Source organism: Misgurnus anguillicaudatus, chromosome 3 (assembly GCF_027580225.2).
Source record: "Misgurnus anguillicaudatus chromosome 3, ASM2758022v2, whole genome shotgun sequence".
Lineage (NCBI taxonomy): Eukaryota > Metazoa > Chordata > Actinopteri > Cypriniformes > Cobitidae > Misgurnus > Misgurnus anguillicaudatus.
The window spans coordinates 33,043,534-33,059,964 of NC_073339.2; the positions used below are offsets into that span (position 1 = coordinate 33,043,534).

General features: G+C 37.5%; 1 protein-coding gene across 2 annotated transcripts in view; it reads left to right on the plus strand.

Annotated features, from left to right (window-relative positions):
- Positions 1-16,431, plus strand: part of ndst3 (N-deacetylase/N-sulfotransferase (heparan glucosaminyl) 3) — an 84,548-nt gene that overhangs the window by 12,776 nt on the left and 55,341 nt on the right. The window lies entirely within an intron of this gene.

A 16,431-nucleotide genomic window follows, 5' to 3' on the forward strand; every position in this document is an offset into this window, starting at 1 on the left:
CGTTATTTCTCCCGCTTGCGTTTTAAACAACTCGCAAGTGGACAAAAGAGATGGATCAAAAACACCAAAACTAAACGGGAATGTGTCTCTCTCGCCCACTTATAATCCAATCTACCAAAGCGCGTCTTAATACCAGGTGTAAAATGTTGTGAAGAAACCGCGTGACTGCCGCCACCTGAACTGAGAGACTGACTGACTGAAGTGAATGGGCGGGGGATTGGCTGGTGTCACTCCAGTGAGTGACCTGGGTCGCCATTAGCAACCAATAGGGCGCGCTCTGCTGGACAAACAAGTACTTACATCTTTCAAAAGCATTTAATGTTTTCTGTAAGGAACGTTCATATCGGCTTCATATCTGCGGCTTATACGCCGATACAGATATATCTGCGACATATCGGCCGATAAAATTGGCAAAACGATAAATCGGTCGGGCTCTAGTAATATCTATTAATCAGCAATTATAATCGCAATTATAATATCAAGGTGAATAATCGTCAATTATGATTTTTGTCATAATTGTGCAGCCTAATATATAGTAGGGGTTGTAACAATACATCAGTATGTATTGTTACATCGATTTGATTTCTAACGATTCAATGCCACATGTAAAAAATCGATTTGAGGTGCCTTTATTTTGACACTCTCCACGTCCTCATTCCTTGACGTAACGTCCATCTACGCATTTCCGCCAAAGCATGCATTTTTTTTTTCATCTGCTAGCATCAGCAAGTGAATGCGATGCAGCAACAAAGCGGTTGTAGCAGTAAAAACACAGCGAAAAAGATAGAAGTTGACCGTGTGTTTAGCACTGCAAGTGATATTGTCCATGCATAAGCAGTGTCCTCTATCCTGAACATGTTTGTTGTTGTAAATGTTCAAATTGGGACAGAAATTTCAAAGAGTTTAATTAAATGTTCATATTATATTTTTTTATTGTATTTGTAAGTAAAAATGTAACTGGTTAACTAGGCACGTAATATAAAAATATTGGTAAATTAATTAGATTGTAATCGCATTGAAGAAGTGTTCGAGGTATCACCAAAAATCACATCGCTGGCAATTTTTTTATATCGAATCGTAAGGAACTGTCCAATTTACGCCCCTAATATAATAGTCAAGTTTTAGCAAAGACACTGGCACATGAGTAAGCGTTTTTGTTTGCTCTGACATGTGGAAGATGATCAACAATCAAAAACAATGTGGAGCATGTTTGTTATATGATTTTCAGTTAAATCGTATTTTAGTTTAAAATTGTTTAAATTGATCCTACAAAGCATTATTGTATTGCATAGCATTTATCACATCACTAAGCAAGTTATTACATATTGCATAGTTCATCGATATTGTGCAGCCATAATCACTAATATAAAAATTTCCAAAAAACTCAATTTTAATGAACGAATTTAACGATGTATCACTGCTCATGAATGTTAGATCAGACCTCCATGAGACTTTTTTATGTGTTCAAATATTATTGAATATTTAAAATATTGCATTACAGGGTCTCTTTCTGTACCTACCTTTCATGGCTTACTCTCGCACAGCATCCAGATGCATTCTCAAGTATAGAAATTTGCTTGGTACCCAATAGAGGTCGACCGATATGCTTTTTCTCTGGCCGATGCCGATGCCGATTTTTTAGAAATCAGGGCAGCCGATGGCCGATATGTTTGGTCGATTTTCTATATGTACATAATAATCAAAATGTTCTCATCATTATTAGCAGATATTTTAAATGCAAAAATGTCACTATTTAAGTCAAAGTATTTAAAAATATATCTTTCTGAAGAGTTTTACAACCTCCTCTGCACCATGCATTTATCAGACACAGATATTACCTGACACTCTGCTGTCATCATCTTTGATCAGTTTTTTACCATGACTTTTATTGCTTTGTAGGATAAAATCCTTATTTGGTAGACCTGATAAAATATTTATTCATCATAAAGTTAACATAGTAAATGTCTATGGTTTTTAGTTGAGACTGTTATTTAGGGCAAATCTTTCTAAACACATTTACATTCTCATGTCTGAGGCGCTATAAGTGACTGATTGTGCGGACAGTGACGTCTTGTGAGTTTAGTGTTGGGACAGATCTGTTGTTTCAACCGTTCATTCGAACGAATCCGTTCAAAGGAGTCGTTTCGCGAATCGGACGCGCTGTGTTGTAATCCATGCTGAGCAGCGCAAAACTGTAAACAAAGTCTTACTGTAACAACACGAAAAACATTTCATTTGTGGATATGATTTGGTCTTCCGACCTTTCGCCATCGGGTCAGTTTTGTTTTGAGTAATAAAAGCAGGGAGACAGAAAGCGTGCACGCGCGGCTCTTCTCTCTCTGTCACGCAAACAAAACTCATCATCACTCATTAATCACATGAAATGAGCCTAATCTTCGCACGGACAGTGCACCGTGAGACATAAGCCCGTCGCGCTGTTGTACTGGCTGCTTAATTCGCGCGATCCGCCATCATTTAGTAAAGCTGTTTGTGAACAAGGCATGGCTGCACACACACGAGACGGGAGCGATCTGCATGCAGCAAGAGGCAGCGTCACGAGTTCTACAACAGCGCTTAGGTGTCCGCATATGCGCCTGCCTATTAATCGGCCTAATTTTGCAGCAAAATCGGCCAAAGCCGATTTTTTAAAATATGCCAAAAATCGGCCAATTAATCGGCCGGCCGATAAATCGGTCGACCTCTAGTACCCAACCCTAAAGCATACATATAAGTAAGCATACATATCGATATGTGAAAATGTGCACTAATATCATGTAATTTGTGTGTATGTGTGTTGAATTGTCTTGCTGGCTTTGACGAAGCATATAGATGAGGATTAAAGTCAAAGCTGCTACATCTTCAGCTTCACACTGACTTGAACATGTACTCTAAGACAAAACAGTATCACAGTATCAAAGAAAACCTAAAGCATGCACATACTTTCAGCCCGAGACAAATATAAGTATCAAAGCCACTCCTGAAGCATCCTCCTAACATGTACACACACATACACAAATGTGGGTTTGAATGTAGGGGAAATGAGAGAGAAGAACAGAACATAAACACATCAGAACAGCCGCTCGCTTCCTTTGCTGACACTTCTAAAGAGATGAAATGTGATTTTAAAGAGAGTCGAACGTAACGTTAGCTCAGTGTAGCTTTTCGTACGCTATGATTTGAACTAAGGTAATCTACTTTGCTTGTTATCAGAAAAAATACTCTAAAAGGACTTTGATGTTTATGTTGTTACTGTTGAATTTTTTTTATTAGGCATGAGCAATATAATTGACTTATTTCTAAATGTTTTAAATTATCATCACGTTTTATGAAAGACAGGAGTCAATGACAGAGCAAGTACAAATCATTTTTATCTCTTGTGTACTAAAACTTGGACAGCCAGCTGCTCATTACACTCCATTTCTGGCCGGATATTTGTGTATTTTTCTAGAAAGACAAACAAAAACACCCACAGGTCAAATATTCTGTAATTTGTAGACCCTGTCTGATTTGATTACGTAGTAAGTGCATTGCTATAAAAGACAGATGTGGTTATTTGTGTTGTTTAAAAGCCACACAAACGGCCCTCTATAACGACAAAACTTAAAAAATGTTGTTTTCAATCAATTGTCTTTGGCCCAGAGGAATAACAAAAATGTATTTACCTGACACATTTGGAGCAGATTGAAACTGAAGCATCAGTCCAATTTTAAATCTGAGCTTCAAGAGGTCAAATACAAACCAACCAGAGAAAAACTCACACACCAGACCTATTTTCAGAAAGTATTGATCCAATGATATTTCTGCCTCAAGTTAGATGGAGCCGGAGTATGTGTGTTGCTACGCAGGTTGCCAAGCAGCTGTGGCTTTTCACCCTCCTATTCACATCAATAACGTACACATCTGTGTCCTGTGTCGCACATAATTCAATTCAATAAAAATGTATTTCTATGGTGCCTTTCACAATTTTGCGCCGGATCAAAGTAGCTTTACAGTAAATAAATAGATTGAGATGTGTACAAGTAAATTAAAAAGAGGTGTTTGAAATATAGGAAATGTGGTATTATTTCAAAATTAAAGGCGGAGTCCACGATGTTTGAAAAATTCGTTGGAAAAGGAGACGGGCCGACTACCAAAACACACTTATAGCCAATCAAATCAAATCAAATGCCGGGTTGCGTATGTGTGGGGCGGGTCTATCAACAGAAGGACCAGATTCTATTGGGGTAGGGGCATGTTTGTTTGGGTGATTTCAAATGTCAACATTGGCTTTCAAACATCGTGGACTCCGCCTTTAAGTACATTAGCAGTACCAGTTTCGAAAACAATTGGACTGTTAACAAGCCCAATTTTTTCATAAAATGCCTAGTCGTACTAACTGTAAAAAAGTTGTCTGTAACATTGTAATTGAAAGATAAAGGCCGTTTCTCAATATGCGTTCTTGTCTGTACTTGTGGACTTGTAAAACGTCATCAGTCGCGGCGCAAGTAGTGTGTCAAATCAAAGTTCGCATCAAGCCCCCGATGTGTTCTTGATCCACCCATTTTATGGAGGATGCACCAGGAGGTGACTAGTGCAGACTTCTGACAGCCAAGTTTCCCAGAATGCATTTCGCGTCAACAGCAATGAAGCTTAAAGCTTACATAATATCTGAAATATTACTCTTTCTGTGTCATAAATGTAGTTTTATGAGCTGTTTAGTCGAGAATATAGATGAATTAACTTCAAATATGTGGTCAGTTAGTAACGATAATGCCTATATTAAAATTTCATTTTGGATACGTGAGTTCCGTTGAATCAGCGGGTTGTCAGCGACAGCGCTTTTCTTGTGTTTATTTCATGTTGTACAATCGTTTAGTAGTATTAAAATAAATGGTTTTATAATAAAACATTTTATTATAATAAATTATTTTGTAAAAAATACATTAAAGCTAATCAGCGTATTCACGTGTTGCCTTAACCACATATTAGGGTTTTTGCATTCAATATATTTAGTTAAAAATACATTAAAATAAGAATAGCCAGGATTGCACGTATTGGTTAGACTGAATGACAACCTCAAGCACTCTGCAGTTCCATTTGCAATATAACCGGGCTCGCATCCTCCCGTCTTCGGGAGTTCGTTCTTTCGAGTCTGAACTTGCAAGTCCGAACTACGAAGGACGTAAGTCCGAACTTGGCGTACTTGGTATTGAGAAACGGCCAAGTTTTATAGTGCTGCTAAGCAAATGCATATCAGATTTTCATGAGGTGGATATTAGTGATGCTTACTGTAAAAAGCATTGTTTGTAAGACAGTAACTGATTGTTTTAGTAAAACCGTTGTATGAGTGGTGCTATAAGGAAAATGTGCATATCAAATTTTTATTTAGTGTAAATCTTAGCTATAATGTAAATGGCAAATTTTGCAATCATGCCATTAAATATAGATAAAATGTATGTTTTGCATTACGATTGTAAGTTAGACCATTATATTAAAGGACCAGTGTGTAGATTTCTAGCGGTATCTAGCAATGAGACTGTGAATTGCAACCAATGGCTCAGTCCACAGCTCACCCCTCTCTTTCGAAACGCATAGTGAGGCTACGGTAGCCGCCACAGGACAAACACGTCATCATCTGTGAAAGTGTAGTTGCAAAACGTGTCTATAGAACAGTTTGTCTGTTTAGGGCTACTGTAGAAACATGCATGCGGTGCGAAATGGCAAATTCCATGTAAGGGGTGTCACTTGCGGTGTATGTTAATAAAAAATGGCTCATTCTAAGGCAGGGGTCTCCAACCTTATGAGCAAGGGCTACCACAATGGATAAATACAATACAGAAGAATACAATCTGGAGGGCTACTTTTTGATATAGTCTACTTAAAACTTTTTGTTTTACTTGTTTATTTTATTTTATTTGACTTGTTTATTTGTTATAGTATTACAAGCCAAGCTAATATAAAAAAATATGTAATGAATAAATAATACAGTTGAGACTATTAATAGAATGTGCTTTGCTCACAGACTCTGACCACGTTGGTGACCCCTGTTCTAAGGTAATAAAAATAATAAAGTTCAATTTGTAAGGTCTTTATACACTGATAATATAGTTATGTACAGTATATTATATTGCATTTCTGTCACGAGAACTTTAAAAAAAATTACACAGTGGACCTTTAAGTGACATTTGCAAGTTATTATACATTAAGCCTAAACCTAATATCAGCAATCTCCCAGCGACCAAGCCAAATTTGTGATCTTATATACTGTACAAAAAATCGGATAAATCAAATGAACATCTGATAAAATACACATGGAGTAAATACAGAGAGAGAAAGAGAGAGAGCACAAGAGAGAAGGGTGGGATGGGGAAAATAGAAAGATGGTCAGACATGGATTGTTTCTGTGACAACAATAGGTTTGGCTAGTATTTTCTTTTTAATTTTGTCCTTTAGTTCTTCCATATTTGCTGTTTTTTTTCTAAATACTTTATACTGTCCAATATTAAAGGCGGGGTGCATGCTTTCTGAAAACACTTTGGAAAAGAGAATCAGGCAGAGGATCTAAACACACTTGTAGCCAATCAGCAGTAAGGGGCGTGTCTACTAACCAACATCATTGCAGGGGTTGCGTAAGTGTGGGGCGGGTCTATCAAAAGAAGGTCCAGATTCTATTAGGGTAGGGGCTTGTTTGTTTAGGTGATTTCAAATGTCAACATTGGCTTTCAGAGATCATGCACCCCACCATTAAAAATATTTCTGTAACTGATGAAGCATTACATTAGCAGTTCAGAGGTTTTGGGTTTGAATCCCAGGGATCAAACAAACTGGTAAAATGTATAGCTTGAATCCAATATTTTCAAACTTTTTCAAAAATCCATCTATGTAGGCTCATGTCCCATCTGATCCAGATCTTGCACAATGTTTGAATTGTTTATGTAAAATAAGGGTGGGTGTGTCGTGTTGCTGTGATGCTCTTGTGCCATGGAAAGCACACAGGCAGATGGTAACACATAATGCATGGCTGGTGTTTTCTCGGAAGGGTAAGCTGGAGTGTTTTCTGATGTATCTATTGATCTTTGACTTCTGGTGAAAAGTTTACTTGAAGTCAGTGAGAATTGCACTTTGCCATCTATGTTACTTCTTTAATTTGTATGTAAAATAAAATATTCAACAAGAATAAATGTTTTTAAATTGATTGGATGGTTATAAGTGGGCATTTCATCCCAAAAATGACAGCAATGGGTGACAGTGCCCAAATAGCTATTTGATTGTTGGTTAATATTATTCAATAGCCTTTATAGGCCTGAGTGATGTCATCAAACAAGTAAAGACATTTCAGAGGAAGAACAGTTTGATTCAAGATTATATCTGTCTATGTAAATTCATGATGTGTAAAACATCCAGGTAGTAAAAAATCCTGTTAAACTCTTTGTTAGAAATCACTGGACTATAAAAACCCGTTCACAAAATGTTTCGTTGTTGTAAAAAACACAGGAAATACTCTGGCAAATATACACCAGCTACTTACTACTTATACACCAGTTTTTGCACGGTTAACTTCATATGATTTCATACAAATTAGAAATCTTTTAAGAAATGTACGAATCCTAATGAGATCAGGATGGATTTGAACACTGGCTGTCCTGCGAAACCATACTGTAACACTAGACTAAAACACAGAACTTATAAAGAAATATTTTAATAGTTGATTTCTTATCTAGCCTACAAACCAAATGATGTCATGTGTATAATAATTTTCTCAGCACTAGGTGGGTTTCAAGTTATATTGGTCACATACACAGCCAGTATGACAGGCAGGGAAATGCTTGGTGCAACTACTCTCCACAGCTTACAAAAACAATATTACAGACTAAACAAATACACTAACCTAAAGGATTATTAGGAGCACCTGATCAATTTCTCATTAATGCAATTATCTAATCAACCAATCACATGGCAGTTGCTTCAATGCATTTAGGGGTGTGGTCCTGGTCAAGACAGTCTTCTGAACTCCAAACTGATTGTTAGAATGGGAAAGAAAAGTGATTTAAGCAATTTTGAGGGTGGCATGGTTGTTGTTGCCAGACGGGCCAGTCTGAGTATTTGCTCAGTTACTGGGATTTTCACGCACAACCATTTCTAGGGTTTACAAAGAATGGTGTGAAAAGGGTAAAACATCCAGTATGCGGCAGTCGGGTGAAAATTCCTTGTTGATGCTAGAGGTCAGAGGAGAATGGGCCGACTGATTCAAGCTGATAGAAGAGCAACTTTGACTGAAATAACCACTCATTAGAACCGAGGTATGCAGCAAAGCATTTCTGAAGCCATAACACGCACAACCTTGAGGCAGATGGGCTACTACAGCAGATGACCCCACCGGGTACCACTCATCTCCACTACAAATAGGAAAAAGAGTCTACAATTTGCACGAGCTCACCAAAATTGGACAGTTGAAGACTGGAAAAATGTTGCCTGGTCTGATGGGTCTCAATTTCTGTTGAGACATTCAGATGGTAGAGTCAGAATTTGGCGTAAACAGAATGAGAACATGGATCCATCATGCTTTCTTACCACTGTGCAGGCTGGTGGTGTAATGGTGTGATGGATGTTTTCTTGGCACACTTTAGGCCCCTTAGTGCCAATTGGGCATCGTTTAAATGCCACGGCCTACCTGAGCATTGTTTCTGACCATGTACCCATCCTCTGATGGCTACTTCCAGCAGAATAATGCAACATGTCACAAAGCTCGAATCATTTGAAATTGGTTTCTTGAACATGACAATGAGTTCACTGTACTAAAATGGCCCCCACAGTCACCAGATCTCAACCCAATAGAGCATCTTTGGGATGTGGTGGAACGGGAGCCTTCGTGCACTGAATGTTCATCCCACAAATCTCCATCAACTGCAAGATGCTCTCCTATTAATATGGGCCAACATTTCTAAAGAATGCTTTCAGCACCTTGTTGAATCAATGCCACATAGAATTAAGGCAGTTCTGAAGGTGAAAGGGGGTCAAACACAGTATTAGTATGGTGTTCCTAATAATCCTTTAGGTGAGTGTAGATAGAATCTCTAAAAGACATTAATTTCTTATAACAATCACAGTCCTGTTTATACATTATATACATTATACAATACAATACTTAATAATCAATCAATATACTTACTATACTAGTGCACAAATTAAGTGGAAAGTCGAAAGTCCTTCTGAGTATACTATAGCTCAATGAAAGATTAGGTTTTCTTATCCCCTGCATGCCCCCTTGAGACAGTTTTTGTCCCATGGTACAGTTATTAGTTATTAGCCTTTCCATTTGTTGTCCAATACCACTAATACACTCACACCCACATCATCCAAATGGCTACTGTGGCCTTTTTCCTGTAATCCTTTGCCCCTCATGTCATCACTGTCACTCAGGATTTACCATGTTGTGTATGAATACACTTGTGCATGTCATTGGGATTGACAGGTTTTCCAAAAAATAAAGTAACTGCATAAACACAAATACATTTATTCTAAATTTTTCAGTCCTCTATACGCTTAGTATAAGGTTTCACTGAGGTAGATTAGTGGGCATATATGCGCATGCTCGCTTTCTTCATGGCCTCAGGAATGAGCAATGATTTAATGTCCAATAAATATTACATGCGGAGCCTTTCCTGGTTCTCCGGTGCATGCAAACACATGCACAAACATGAACTGACATGAAGACTCTTATGTTTGATACGTAGATTTGATCTGGAACAGACTGTGTTGAGCTTTATGGATTTATACGGACATTACTAAACACAGATTTGTTAACTGAGATAAGCCAGATGGATAGTTTTGGGGACTCTTTTTTGGTTATCAAACACAATGTGGAACGTGGTTAATGGTAGGAAGTACTGTATATAGTACCTGTAGCTACTGTGCTAGGTCACCTTGAGGAAAACTGGCCCTAGGTGTAATATTTTGTAGTGCAGAGAATAATATACTATAGTCAAATTCAGTGATGTTCATGCATATTTTAAGGTTTGCCTACTTGGAACCACAGTAGGAAGGCAATTAGATAGCTTAATCCAAAGTGACATCAGGGTACGTTTTATAAGTTTGTGTGGTTGTTGGGAATCAAACCCCCGATCTTGTTGTTGCTAGTGTCACACTCAACCAGGTTAGAGACAGATAGGTCCATAATTCTATACTAGATATTGTTAGTATGTCTGTTTAGTATTTAAGAAACATGCAGCAAACTCTCTTGCTATCTCTTTCTTGCTGTCTCTCTCTCTTTCTCTCTCTGGGGATAGGTTCATCTTCTTGACTGCCCAGATGTCTTCAGCTATTTGTCAGCATTTCAACAGGTCCCCTCCTTTTCTCGACCACTTTCTCTCTTGCTCTCTTTTTCTCTCTCTCTCTCTATCTCTCCCCTGTGAGGAATCGATCGGTGCTTTCAGGTCATTAACATGCATCTCTGTCATTCTATCTTCTCCCTGATCGGCCCTCAATGTCAGCAGAGACACACAAGAAGAGCAGAGAAAAAACTGGAACATTCAGATGAAAAGTGGAAGGTGTTTTTTTACAGAAGGATAAGTGAGATTGCCCAAAAGAGAAACGAGAGCTTGAAGGAAAAAGGTTTTAAGAAAAAGATGTAACGGATGAATGATAAACATATGCTTATCTTCTTCTGGATTTGTGTTTCTTATCCCTCACCAGAGGCTTGTACATAATGAAATGAAGCACAGCTGTGGTTGTAATGTTTAACTATAATTTGCTCACTCTGCAGTCTAATAAAACCAGTCAATCTGATTAACTCTGGATATCAATCCCTGTCTGCATTCCAATCACTGCAAACTTGCTTTTATGATTATATTTGGACATTTGAAGTTATGGGGAAGTGAGGGGAATTACCTTTTTCTGCAATTGATGCAAGCTGTCGTTTCATTGTTTTGTTTTTTGAAGGGATAGTTCAGCGTAAAATGAAAATATGCTGACTTTAACTTCAGTAGAACAGTAAAGAATATATCCTTGGTGATTCAAAAACTGCAAGGCTCTTTGAGTCAAAAAAGCAGATTCAGGCAACACAAATGTGTAGAAGAAATCATGGAGCGTTCTGAAATTGTCATCGTAGGTGCATGTACACTGTCAGAGACATAATCTAAAAAAATCCAGAAATCACAATGTATGATTTTTTAACTATTTATTTGTATGATACAGCTGCAAATAAGTATTTGAACACCTGAGAAAGTCAATGTTAATATTTGGTACAGAAGCCTTAGTTTGCAATAACAGAGGTCAAAGGTTTCCTGTAGTTTTTCACCAGGTTTGCACACACTGTAGGAGGGATTTTGGCCCACTCCTCCACACAGATCTTCTCTAGATCAGTCAGGTTTCTGGCCTGTCACTGAGAAATCAAGCAAAAAGTTTTATTTTGGTCTCATCTGACCACATGACTTTCTCCCATGACTCCTCTGGATCATCCAAATGATCATTGGCAAACTTAAGACGGGCCTGGACATGTGCTGGTTTAAGCAGGGGAACCTTTTGTGCCATGCATGATTTCAAACCATGACGTCTTAGTGTATTACCAACAGTAACCTTGGAAACTGTGGTCCCAGCTCTTTTCAGGTCATTGACCAGCTCCTCCCGTGTAGTTTTGGACTGATTTTTCACCTTTTGATCATTAAGACCCCACGAGGTGAGATCTTGCATGGAGCCCCAGTCCGAGGGAGATTGACAGTCATGTTTAGCTTCTTCCATTTTCTAATGTTGCTCCAACAGTGGATCTTTTTTCACCAAGCTGCTTGGCAATTTCCTGTAGCCCTTTCCAGCCTTGTGAAGGTGTGGAATTTTGTCTCTATTGTCTTTGGACAGCTCTTTGGTCTTGACCATAGTATTTGGAGTCTTACTGATTGTGTGTGGTGGACAGGTGTCTTTATGCAGCTAACGACCTGAGACAGGTGGATCTAATTTAGGATAATAAATGGAGTGGAGGTGGACATTTTAAAGGCAGACTAACAGGTCTTTGAGGGTCAGAATTAAGACAGGTATACAAATACTTATTTGCAGCTGTATCATACAAATAAACGGTTAGAAAATCATATATTGTGATTTCTGTTTTTTTTTTTTTTTTTTAGATTATGTCTCTCTCACAGTGAACATGCAGCTACGATGGCGATTTCAGACCCCTTCGTGATTTTTAAGTGGGAGACTTGCAAAATAGCAGTGTGTTCAAATACTTATTTTCCTCACTATATATATACTGTATATATACTGTGTATATGGATAGATAGATAGTAATACAGTATCTACCTCTACACTTAACATTTAAGTAATTTAAGTAGTTTGTCATATAGTTTTTAGAATTCTGACTTTAGCAAATTATTTAATTTCTCTATTTTGTCTTTACATTTACGCATTTGGCAGCGACTTACAAGGTATACATTTTTTAATGTGCGCTGATAATGCAATGCCCTACCACTAAGCTATACGGGACCATACAACTGTTCAAATGTTCTTAAGGCAACATTCTTACAAAGTACCCCCCAAATATTCTTTTAATTTACTTATTTAATAATAAGCTTCAGTTTATGCATGCATGTTCAATTAAATCTTCATAAAAGTTGCATTCATAATGTATTCAGCCATATTAAAGACAATTGCATGAGGTCTTTGTATTTGTCCATTCATACTGTAGACCTGAATTGAGCGAATTAATTATACATCTCTCCATTACGTCTTAAGAGCACTGATTAAATTTCTGTACAGCAAAAGTCAGTAACTTGTTTTCCCCTTAAAGAAACTGTATCACGATTCACGGTACGCTCTGATTACTTTGGCTGATTACTAGGTTGGTGGATTGAAGTGTACATGTATGCGGTTTCTTATTAGCTTAAGACTGATTAATGAATTCAGTGATTCTACCCATTGAATTCATTAAAGGCATTTTAAGGTCAACCAATGACACAATGGCTAAGTGTAAAAAAATGTGAACCTGAAGCTTGTGAGAGTTGTGTGTGGATCCACTAGCATCCAAACACACATCTGGATCAGGCCCAGATGTGATGCCAGTCATACTCTTGACAGAAAGAGTCTTTCTTCATCTTTTTTAACAGAAAAGTAACCAAAATATTAAAGTGATGGTTCGCCCAAAAATTATATTCTGTTATGATTTTCTCAACCTTATATTTTTTTATTTGACTTTCTTCTGTAAAACATGAGAGAAGAATTGAGGAGCTCAGATGCAAAAACACCACCTCTGCCAAAAATTAGATAATGATTTTAACCGAATGCTTTTGACACGTACAGTATTATACATTCATCAAATACTTTCTCTACAAATTCGCACAATCCTGGTCTCAGGCCATTCAGAAATACCAGTTTATTGGCAGGATCCATTAAGAGTCTAATGCAAATGCTCATTTACAAGAAACATGTAAGACACACTTAGAGGGTTTTGCACATGAGCTCTTACATTTTGAATAATGTTGCAGCTCTTTTTCAATGAAAGTGATTTTAACATCTTGGCATTGAACATTTTGACTCATTTTTGCTGCTCTTTTTTAATAAAAGTGATTTTAACATCTTCACATTGGACATTTTGACACATTTTCAGTGTGAGATGTGACTTAAAATTCAGAAGTGCAGTACCTTTACTCCTATACCAGTTCCCAATTACACATGATGGTTGGCTGTGAATGCACCATGCAAAACAACACCAGTCGAAATAAAAAAAAATTTTTGGCTCTGTCTGACCTACATGTTTGACCCTATGGTGCTTGACCCCTAATTAGAGAGAAATGAGAAAAGTAGGCCAAGCCTAGTGCTAAGCATACGCCTACTTACACCCTACAATCTGATTTTAATATGTTATTTGTGTTACTTTGAATGAACCAAGATAAAGTCATGCCTAAATAACAGGAAAGTGAATGGATAATTTCAGAAGTTTTAAAAAGAAATTATTTTTGCACTTATGACCGCGCACACACTTAATCTCAGATGGTGGGAAACATTAGAACTATGATGCCATTATGAAGCGGCTGCATTGGCTCATTAATGCATAAATGATTCATATGGAGTCTTTTGAAGTGTGCTCAGTAAACCTAAGGAATCGATTTAAGACAGAGCTGTTTAAAATGTAACCATTAAATAATTTAGCTCAGTTTGATGCATTTTAATCAAAAGGACACTGGCAGTGTTTTCTGTCCAACTTTTCTTACATGTTTGCTGGCAGAAGAAAATAAAGCAACATTCTGAATTTCACAAAATTAGATGTTGTTTTTTGGCTGTTAAGGGCCCTATTTTAACATCTGAGCGCGTGGTCTAAAGCACACGGCGCAAGTGCACTTAGGGCGTGTCCGAATCCACTTTTGCTAATTTAACGACGAGAAAAATGGTTTGTGCTCCTGGCACACAGTCTAAAAGCATTGTTCCTATTCTCCTAATGAGTAACGGATGTGTTTTGGGCGTAACGTGCAATAAACCAATGAGAGTCTCATCTCCCATCCACTTTAAAAGCTAGTTGCACTCACACCATGGCAGATTTCCTATTTATATGGCAGAGTTCTTAAGCAAAACAACTGTAAGAACATGAAGAGACGACCAGATTGATGTTAAAAAAAAATTGCGTTGTGTCTTATTTAGGGCTGTGCGAGTTAGGGAGAAAATCTAATTGCGCCTTTTCTGCCAAGAATTGCGATTGCGATTCGATTTGCGATTAAATTTTGTAGCAGATGCAATGTGCATCTGCCTCTTTAGATCGTTAGATCTTAATGATATTGCTTATGGGTCTGGTGATTTAACTGTATTCTTATGTGTTTGTTTTGTTTTGTTTTTTTGTGAAAATAAGGAAACAAAGAAATTAAGAATATAATTAACACTTCTTATTGTATGAAATGTAAAATGATCTTTAGCTTGGACTAACACTGTAACAGTATTTAAATAAGTGGGTTCATTATAACTGCAACTTTAACAACAATTTAAAATATTTAAATGGGTGACTGAGTTTTACTGAAAAGATTTGAATGCATGTTTGTTTGTTTTTGTAAACAAAGAACTGTAATACTCAACTTCATAACTATCAAAATATAAAAAAGCTACATTTGGGATTTTTAAAATGAATATAAAATCCAAATGCGTTCAATGTCATGTCATTTCATTCAAGTGACATTAGCAACCCAGTTAAATGGTATTTTAGTTTGTTTTAAATAAGGAGCCAGGCTTGTAAGCATTGTTGGGCGTGTGTGTGTGTAAAACACATCATCCGTTTTGAGAGACGCGGGCGTGAAGTCTTGCGATGCGGACTTGCGGAGACAGGCGGGAGTATTTAATAAGCATAGAGACACAGGCTGCGCGTGTGCGTCAAGTTTAAACACATTGTCTGTTGTGGAAGACGCGCCCGAAAAGTCTTGCGATGCGGACTTGCGGAGACAGGCGGGAGTATTTAAAAAGCATAGAGACACAGGGCTGCGCGTGTGCGTCAAGTTTAAACACCTTGTCTGTTGTGGAAGACGCACGCGCAAAGTCTTGCAATAGGGAAACGGGCACGAGTATTTAACAAGCATTGAGAGACACAGGCTGCGCGGATGCTTTAAATTGAAACCCCTCGTCAGTTTAGGAAAAGCGCTGTTTTGGTTGACGTGCCTCTCACGGAGAAAGCACAAACATACTTGCGCTCGCTCAATTGGTTAGACTGTCACAAAGCCTCTATGCATATTTCTCAAATCGCATCATATCGCATCTTTTCGCGATTTGCTAATCGCAACGTTGCACATCGCGATTGCGGTTCGATTTCGATTAATCGCCCAGCCCTAGTCTTATTCTTTGAAATGGTTATTTGTGTAATTAAAGCAACGCAAAATAGCAACGCAGCTACAATGCCCCTGAACACACCTCGCACAAATGCATTTCCTATTTAAATAACATGGCACAGGACGTAAAATTGATAACTGCATCAACAAGCCAAAAACACTTGCGGCGTGTGTATGATAGGACCGTAAGTTTCCTGAACTCATTTGACATGACCCTTACCTCGTATGAGAGCATTATGACACATTTTTTTTTTGCAATATCAATTTATTCATTTCAATGAATCAGGTCATGTCAGGACTGTTCATAAATGAATCCATTGAATAATTGGATTCAGTTTGCTTGAGTCAGTTTATTCTGATGAATCAGTAAAAACTCCACTTCAATAACTTATATCAAAAATCTGAATCAGTGAATCATTTGCATCAATATTTAGAAATGTTCACAAAAGTATACTCATGTACTAACATGTTTTAAAAAATATATATATAAATTTCTGAATATTTTGAATATTCCCAAAAATGTCGAAAAACATATTGTGATATATTTTTAGCTATATCACCCAGACCCAGTTTGTGCTTCTATTTTGGATTTGGTTTTTAGAAGAGTTATTTTAATTTATGCATACGTCTGCGTGTGTCACAGCTTGCTGACGGAATGGGAAACTTG